Genomic DNA, 10064 nt, shown 5'->3' with positions numbered 1-10064 from the left:
TTAAGAGAGAATGTGCCTGCATGCATTGGGGGAGGGGCAGAAAGAGAGGGAGAGAGAGAATCTTATGTAGGCTCCACACCCAGCAAGGAGCCTGACTGGGCTCAATCTCACAACTGTGAGATCATGACCTGAGCCAAAATCAAGATTCCGATGCTTACCTGACTGAGCCACCCAGGGGCTCCAACTTTTTCTTTTCTAATATAGAGATACATTGTTCATCAAGTACTCTGTGTGATATTCTCAGTTATTTCATCATTCGAATGAGTCATACCCTGCCAACAGCATTTCTGCATTAAAGAGCTTTGACATTGGAACTTTTGGAGGCTGAATAAGAGCCTGACTGTGTTTGGGTATATCAGGTTTTTAGCTCACTCTATTTGGACTCTTACAGCTACATATATTTTTTCTTCTCTGGTGAATAAAGAGAACATTTTATAACTGCCAAGGAGTGTATGTACTATTTCCACCAAAGAAACTTCTTATCTTCCTATTGCCTCCCAATAAATTTTCTTTAAAATTTATCCTAAAAGTTGGCTGGCTTCTTGATCTTTGGCCCTCAAATACCAAGTCCTCGGTAATATCTGCCTGTTAGAATGAGAAAAATCAAGAATGTAGTTGTGTGTTTAAAACCCCTTAGAGCTCAGTGAGAGCCATAAGCACTTTAAGAGATTGTGTTATTTACACCATTATTCACAGGCAACGAACATGAGGGTCAGAGATTTTAGTTGCCTAAATCCTGAGAGCTCTTCTGTAACAGAGTTAGGATTAGATTTTAGATCTTTAGCTCTTTAAAAGAGTAACATTTAACAAGAGTAATATGGGATAGCCCGTATCTTTAAAACAAGTGCTCATTTCTGTATGAATGAAAGATGATTAAAGCAGGCTTAAATACATAAAATAGTGTTCCACTATTTTAATAAGCATTATTTAAGGATTTCAATTAACTCATAAAATTTACATGACAACCTCAACAAAAAAAGCCAATGTTTATCTAATTTAAAAAAGATTCAGATGCCTGTAGGTTTCTCAGAGCAGCATTAATAGAGGGGCTGAGTTCTAGCTCATCTACTTTATCTCCAAATGACAAGTCCAGATTAGACATGTAAAGTCATATCTATCAGCAAGAAAATAAAATGAAAGTGAACCTTGGTTATAATTTATGTCTGATAATGTGTATAGTCAATGTCATATCACATAAATAGCAATGATATTGATTTTAAATATGTGTGCCAATGTTACATAGACATGTTAACTTTGTATTGTATATGGAGTAAAAAATATACTTTAATGCAAATAACATGAATAGCAAAGTTTCTTTGGTAAATTCTGCTTACAGAAATGGCTGCAGTAGATGTTAATAATCTCCTAAAAATTAGATTAATTTTTACTGCACAATATTTAAGTGAGCACACCATAACTCAAGTTTTTAGGTCACTTGAAATAGTATACTCTAGGAATTCAGGCTGTTAAACTTTCCAAAGAGTATTTCATTCTGGCATGGACTTGTTGGCTATTTGTGCTCAGTGATGGGGCGTGTAATTCTGAGTGTAACTGCAAGTGGTTTCTGACTTTCCTCCCAAAGTTGTTCTAAATAGAGTATTTTTCCCATTCTGAATAAACCTTTGGCATATTTTGAAACAGATAAGCACGAGAGCCATTATAATATGCTTGATCTGCTATGGCCCTAAGATGCTTAATTGGGCAGCACTCTGTGTTTGGAACTAAAAGTTTGCTATTCTTCTGGTACTTTCTGGTTTTGCAGAGTTCTTGGTGGCATTGCCTAAATCCCGCACATCATCAAAACTCTCTGACTGAACATGTGATGCCTAAATCTGAATTCATTTTCAAACAGGACTCTACCACTCTCAGAGTGGTTTATATCACTCGAATTTCCTTTTACTGTTTCTACTGTAGGAATCTGTCAATCTGTCTCAGTGTTTCTATGGTAACCGGTGTTGAATTCCTCCATTTTGCATCTTACAAATTTGGAGTGCAGATGTAACCAGTAGGAAATTATTGCATTCAAGGCTTGAACTCTTTACAACTCAAAGCATTTTCTAAAACAATGCTTCTCAAATTTTAATATGCATAAAAATGACTTGAGAATCTGGCTAGAATGCAGGCCCTGATTCAGTAGGTCTGGGGTTGGAATCTGAGGTTCTTTGTTTTCAACAAGCTCCTGGATGATATTGATGCTGCTGGTCCTCTGTAGCAAGGCTTTACAAGACCAGATGAAATCAAGCAGTTGACTTATAACAACTTAATGTTTAGGATGTATAGATCCCTAGCACTTGTGAAAAATATTTTTTCCTACTCTATATTAACTCTTCACTTAAAGAAAGTCAGGTTTAAGAGTGGGGGCTGTCAAGTGTGGATAGATACACAATGGAGAAACATTCCTCTTTTCTAACAATCTGAAGTTTTGCAGATTGGCTCACACAGGCTAAATCTTAGAGGTTTTCATCACAGTGTCTGCATAGTAACCTGGAGGAAACATCCCTGAAGATAGCCCGAAGATTCCCAGGGTCAGTGGTCTAACGGTTGTATGGATTCTGATAAGGATGTCTGGGATGACTTTCTGGACCAAGTCTTTGTAAGTCTTTCAGAGGACAACTATTATGGATATCGATATAACTGATGTATTCATATATTGAGTTTCTAGGTATATTTGGATGTGCATGTATATGTGTGTGTTTACTCCAAGAGAACAGAGAAAGAAAAACACTTAAAACAAAAAGATTCCAACACCTCAGGGAAGCACATTAACATACAATGGTAACTGGGTTTGCATTTCTCTTTCAGTACCAAAGTAGTTCCCATCCTTCATCCCATTTATTACATGATATTGTTGTAGCTATTGTTTGTCATTTTGTCTTTACCATATCACCTGTTCATTGCCTTAGATAATATTTCCTGTTTGTGCCTGACATGGAATTGCATTTCAGTGAATTTCACCCCCCCACAGTTCCATGAACCTGAGAAATATTCAATACAACTATTCGGTTAAGTGATCTATGCAGCATACAATTAATGACTTGGTCCCGGGCAAAACAGATTCACTATTATTTCATTTCTCCTAAACATTTCTCATTAAAATTAATGACATGGCAAGAAAGTATAGGAGAAATGAATTCAATAGCTAGTTCTTTTTTCATAGAGAAAGGATATGCTCATTGGTGGGGCATGTAATTCTGAGTGTAACTGCAAGTGGTTTCTGATTTTTTTCCCCCAAAGTAGTTTTAAATTCCTTTCTTTAATGTTTATTCATTTTTAAGAGAGAGAGAGAGAGAGGGAGAGAAAGAGATTGGGTTCTAGCAGGGGAGGGGCAGAAAGAGAGGGAGACAGAATCTGAAGCAGGCTCCAGGCTTTCAGCTGTTAGCACAATGCCCACAGGGCTAGAACTCACAGACCTGAGATCACGACCTGAGGTGAGGCGGGTGCTTAGCAGACTGAGACACTCAGGCGCTTCCCCCCAACGGAGTTTTAAATAAAGAGAATATTTTTCCCTTTTGAATAAACCTTTGACAATATTTTCAAACAGACAAGCACAACAGCCATTATAATATGCTTGATCTGATATGGCCCTACAAGACTTAATTGGGCAGCACTAAGATTTTGGAACATAGAAGTTTACTATTCTTCTGGTACCAATTTTGCATAGTTCTGATGGTATTGCCTAAATTCCACTCATCTTCAAAACTATGTGATTGAACTTGTGATGCCTAAATTTGAATTCATTTTCAAACAGGACTCTACCACTCTCAGAGTGGTTTCTTGTGAGAAATCAGTAAATTTGACTGGAGAAAACTGTCTTCACTTGCTTTGATTACTGAACTGTTATAAAACGGATCACTATGGTACAACAGGATGTTAAACAAGAGTATGTTCCCCACTAAATAATAAACATCATGATGATTTTTCCTTTTGAATTGAGCAATTACATTTATTAAGAGCATTTGTGAGTCAATATTTATACACGATAAACATCCCCTATCTGTAAGAGGCTGAATGAAATAATCAGATTAAATGTATTACAGAGATTTAATGTTGAATTACATTTTAAAGAGCTCCCAGTAGAGCAAAGAAACAGGTAAGTAAATTCTATTGCTTCTAGGTACTTAGTAGACATAATATACATTTCATTATCTGCATGCATAAACCATTAGCAGTAAAAAAGAAATGAACACACAAAACATTTGTTCTTCAAGTAATCATATATACTTTAATAACTTTAAGAAATGAGGTAGAGGAATCTGCCTTTAAGGACTACATTCAGTACTTCATATGGAAAATTCAAATACAATAGCCAGTGAATTAAAAAAACATAACAGCAGCTTCTTGAGCATGATTTATGATATTACATTTAAATAAAAGCAACCTCTGAGTTCTGTTTAGAAATAACTCTTAGGATTTCTCTCTATGAGAAATTTAAATATATTTATATTTGAGGTTGATATATGTGTATATAGATTTGAATAGTATTATCCCATTTCTGTCTGCTATCTAAGAATTCTGTCTGAAATATACTGGCTTTTAACTGCACATTTTTTTTCTTTCATAGTTTATTGTGAAGCTGGTTTCCATATAACACCCAGTGCTCATCCCAACAAGTGCCCTCCTCCATGCCATTCACCCCCCTTCACCTCTCCCCCAACCCCAACAGCTCTCAGTTTGTTCTCAGTATTCAAGAGTCTCTCATGGTTTGCTTCCCTCCCTCTCCCCCACTATTTTTCCCCTTCTCCTCCCCCATGCTCCTCTATTAAGTTTTTCCTGTTCCACTTATAACTGAAAACATATGGTATCTGTCTTTCTCTGCCTGACTCATTTTGCTCAGCATAATACCCTGGAGTTCCATCCACATTGCTACACATGGCCAGATTTCATTCTTTCTCATTGCCATGTAGTATTCCATTGTATAGATAAACCACATCTTCTTGATCCATTCGTCCATTGATGGACATTTAGGCTCTTTCCATGATTTGGCTATTGTTGAGAGTGCTGCTATGAACATTGGCAGATACATAAATTTTAAGTCTTGTTTTACCACCTCCTTTTTCACTTACCAATCTATCCTGAGCAACCCTTCATGTTATTATTTTATAGGAGCTGACCCATGTGTGTATAACATACTTCCACTGTTCATAACATAATTTAATTCAAATTTGTTTTGTCATAAACAAGGAACTGACATAAATATAGGGAGAAAAAAGAGACACATTGGTCCAAAATGANTTGGGTAAATTCCTAGCAGTGCTATTGCTGGGTCAAGGGAGTTCTATTGTTAATTTTTTGGGGAACCTCCACACTGTTTTCCAGAGGGCCTGTACCAGTTTACATTCCCACCAACAGTGTAGGAGGGTGCCCGTTTCTCCACATCCTCATCAGCATCTAGAATCTCCTGATTTGTTAATTTTAGCCACTCTGACATGAGGTGGTATCTCAGTGTGGTTTTGATTTCTATATCCCCAATAATGAGTGATGCTCAGCGCGTTTCATGTGTCTGGATGTCCTCTGTGGAGAAGTGTCTGTTCATGTCTTCTGCCCATTTCTTCACTGGATTATTTGTTTTTTGGGTGTGGAGTTTGGGGAGTTTCTTATAGATTTTGGATACTAGACCTTTGTCTGATATGTCATTTGCAACTATCTTTTCCCATTCTGTAGGGTGCCTATTAGTTTTATTGATTGTTTCCTTTGCCGTGCAGAAGCTTTTAATCTTGATGAGGTCCCAGTAGTTCATTTTTGCTCTTGATTCCCTTGCCTTTGGGGATTAACTGCACACTTTTAACACTGGAGTTAGGCTGAGTATTTTATCTTGTAGGATACATATAAATACATGTCTGTATTATGCCACACTAAAATAAGAAATGCCTGTTTCTTCATGAACTCTTGGTCACCAGTTGCTCATAGCACTGTTAGCATCAATATAAAGTGTCTTTCTAATCTTAATATATCACACATCATCTGGGCATCTTATGTATTACCTAAATCATACAGATAAGAACTCACACTAAGAAATAGATGCATGCACACGTGCACGCGCACACACATGCCACTTGTATTGCCAAGTTCAAAACACTTAAAATAGTTTTTATTAATTCACAATGATACTAACGATATGTGACATGTTGTGCTATATAACAATGATTAAGACAACCAATGATAATTTCTCACATTTAAAGAAATCCATAGAGAGGCGCCTGGGTGGCTCAGTTGGTTAAGCGTCCCACTTCGGCTCAGGTCATGATCTCACAGTTCGTGGGTTCGAGCCCCGTATCAGGCTCTGTGCTGACAGCTCAGAGCCCGGGACCTGCTTCAGATTGTGTGCCTCTCTCTCTGACCCTCCCCTGCTCATGCTGTCTCTCTCTCTCTCTCTCTCTCTCTCTCTCTCTCTCAGAAATAAATAAAAAACATAAAAAGCAATAAAAAAAAGAAACCCATAGATTTTCCTAATTCTAAACTTCCCAGTGAGATAGCATCATCACTCTAACCAATGAAGTTTTACCTATGATGGGTTAGAGTCAGAGCACAGAATGGGATTTGTGTGTCAAGAAAAGAAGCCCTTGTGCCTCAGACTATGGTCATGACTTGCCCATGTACATTCTTCATGATCCATTTTTCATTGTAATAGTGAATTAATATTTGCTCAAATATATAATATGCCGCCATAGGTTTAAACAAAAACTATAATGAGTACTCTGCTTGAATATCCATTTCTAAATCCTGGATGGGATCTTAACAGTACTTCAGTGTTTGTATGATTATCTTTATAAAGCTTTTGATAAAATACAGGTTTAATACTTGGCTTTTGTGGTGCATCAGTTTGTTTTCTTTTAAGTAATAAGGTATAATACCATTCTATTTTAGACAAATGATGTAGATGACCAAAAATCACCTTCAAGAACATAGAAAAAAGAAAGCACTTATAGCTAATATTTGAAAGTACAAAATGATTAGTTTCATTGAAATTTCTGGTTCAATGTGGGTGCCAAAGTGGTCATTTGTATTCTATCAATTAATTGACCAAGATATGACTTTATGGAACTGATTATTTTTAAAAGTATAATACAATGTCTGACATATTTTAGCTCTGTTTTCTATCAAAAAATCTTAGAAGTATACTAGCAGCATGAGCCCATTCTTGCTGATAGGAAAGTACTAATCCATGACAGATATATTCGTTCTTGTAGAACAGCAGAGTACTAGCTGAGGTCAGAGGTCAAAAGGACTCTTTTTCATCTAGTATTAACATTGTTATTGTTGCAGAAATCTCAGCTCTACAATGCTATAACTACAATGTCTTTCTAATTTTTCTCTCTTGGTCTGTTGATAATGACAATGACCAGCAAATGATCACATTTAACTTATGTCTCATAGTAAGTATCCCCTTGCTCTGGTGAGCATCACCTCCTTCAAATCATTTATCTCTTTCAAAATCTCCAAAATATCATAGAAAGCTGTAAGAACGATCAAGTGTGAAATGTTGCAGGTAGATGGCAAGTATTCATGATGTTTGTAACAAATCTGTGGAAAAGGGACAAATTCATGTTGCCTGCCTTTGCCCCTGTGTCTGAAGATGCCTGATTCACTGTAGTTCATTTATCGCTAACTCCTTGTCTTTCTCCTGGATGCAGTGGTTGCAGACCTTCTGCTTCTGATAAACCTGCTCTGTTCACTTATTGGTTCCAAGAGTTTTTGGTGGATTCACTGAGATTTTCTACCTAGAAAATCATGCTACCTGCAAATAAAAATAGTTTTATCTCTTCTTTTCCAACGTGTAAAACTTTTACTTCCTTTTCTTATCTTATTCACTGGCTAGGAATTTCAGTACAGCACTGAATAAGAATTGTGAGAAGACACTTTTACCCTCTTCCCAATCTTAGGGGCAAAATGTCCAGTCTCTTGCTATTAAGGGTGATATTAGTTACAGGATTTTTGTAGATATTTATCAAGTTGAGGAAGTTTCTTCTGTTGCTAGTTTTCTGAGTTTTTTTTTTTTATTATCATGAACGCATATTGAAGTCTGTCAAATGCTTTTCCTGAATCAAGTGACAGACACAAGCATGTAATTTTTCTTCCTTTGCCTATAGATGTAGTGGATTATATTGACTGATTTTTGCATACTGGACCAGCCTATGTAAGGACCAAATCCCACTTGTGTAAGTAATCTGAATTATTCATTGTTGTATTTGATTTGTTAGTATTGTGTTGAGAATGTTCATGTCTATATTCATGAGAGATATTGGCTATAGTTTTCCTTTCTTTTAATATCTATATCTATTTTTTGTATTAGGGTAATTTAGATCTCATAGTATGAGTTATAAGGGTTCTCTCTACTTCTATTTCTTGAAGAGATTGTGGTGAATTGGTATTATTCCTTCCTTAAATATTTTGTAGATTTACCAGTGAAACCATCTGGGCATAGTACTTTAATTTTTTTTGGAAGCATATTAACTGTTGCTTTAATATCTTAAATAGACATAGGTGTGATTCATGTTGTCTATTTCTTCTTCTGTGAGTTTTGGTAGTTTAAATCTTTCAAGGAATTGATCCATCTCATCTCAGTTATCAAATTTGTGGGCATAGAGTTTCTTATAGTATTGCCTTATTAGGTTTTTAATATCCAAGTATCAGTGCTGATGCATTTTAAAAAATTTGTACATTATTATTTAAATCCAAGTTAGTTAACATATAGTGATTTCGGGGGTAGAATTTATTGATTCATTACTTACACAGAACACCCAGTGTCATCCCCACAAGCCCATCTTAATGCCCATCACTCATTTAACCCATCCTGCTACCCAACACCCTCTAGTAATCCTCAGTTTGTTGTCTATGTTTAAGAGTCTCTAGGGTTTGCCTTCCTTATATAGATGCATTTTTATGTACTCCAAAATATTTAAAATTTCTCTTAAGATTTATTTTTGACCCATGTGTTATTAGTATGTTGTTTAATTTCCAAATATTTGGAGATTTTCCAGCTATCATTCTGATTTCTAGTCCAATCCCACTGTGATCTAAGAATATGCTTTGTATGATTACTATTCTTTTAAATTTAAGTAAGATGTATTTTATGGCCAAGAATGTGGTTAATCTTGGCAAACGTTCCATGTGAGCTTAAGAAGAATGTGTATTCTGCTACTGGTGAACACACTATTCTATAAATGTCAATTGAATCTAATTGATTGGCAGTGCTCTTTTAGGTCATATATATCCTCATACTTAGGTGCCAGTAGTTCCATTTATTGAACTTCTCTCCTCTTCTTTACACTGTGTCACACTGCACATTTGTATACTGGCTCACATCTCTAACCACAGCTTCCCTTTGTCTTCCTCCCTATTCTAGAGGCCATTTTTTTCTCACTTTGATTACACACTGCTTTGGTTTTCCTTTTTCTTGTTCTTGCAAATAGTTGTTCAAACCAGTAGCAAATTTTTGTTTTTCTTGTTCTTGCAACTACTTGTTAGAGCAAGTAGTAAATTCATTAGGACTTGTCTTAAAGGACTCTTGCTTCCTTTAGAACCCCTAGTGCAATAGTGGGCACATAGGGGCAATGTTCCCATAGAAGATGAATATAGTTGTTCACTGATTAAAATGTGCCAAGGTGATCCCCCAAATTAAGAAGAGAACCGAGGCCTTCCAGAACACCCTGGGAGTGCTGGTTTGAAAGGCTGGTTGGTGTCTATTAATGAATGTCTCCAGGAATTTTTTCACCAGAGAAAGACTTGAACAGGCTTTTCTAGAACATGGTCCTGGTATTGATTTCCTGAGGGCTACTATGACAAAGAATCACTGGGTGGCTTAAAACAACAGAAATTTATTCTTTCTCAGTTCTGACGGCTAGAAATCCAAAATCAAGGCACCAGTAGGACCACGTTCTCTCCAAAGTCTCTAGAGAAGCATAGTTTATGACCTCTTCTTGTTCCTTGTGGTTGCAGTCTCTGGTGTTCCACAATGTGCAGAAGCTGACAATGCCACAAATCTCTGCTTCTTTTATCAACATGGCCCTTTCCTGTGTGTCTCCTTTGTCTCCGTGTATGTTATGGTCTTTGTATAAGAACACCAG

This window comes from Hyaena hyaena, unplaced genomic scaffold (assembly GCF_003009895.1).
Source record: "Hyaena hyaena isolate Hyena2069 unplaced genomic scaffold, ASM300989v1 scaffold_1123, whole genome shotgun sequence".
NCBI lineage: Eukaryota > Metazoa > Chordata > Mammalia > Carnivora > Hyaenidae > Hyaena > Hyaena hyaena.
The sequence above is the reverse complement of the archived record's forward strand: the minus strand, read 5'-3'. Positions refer to the sequence as shown.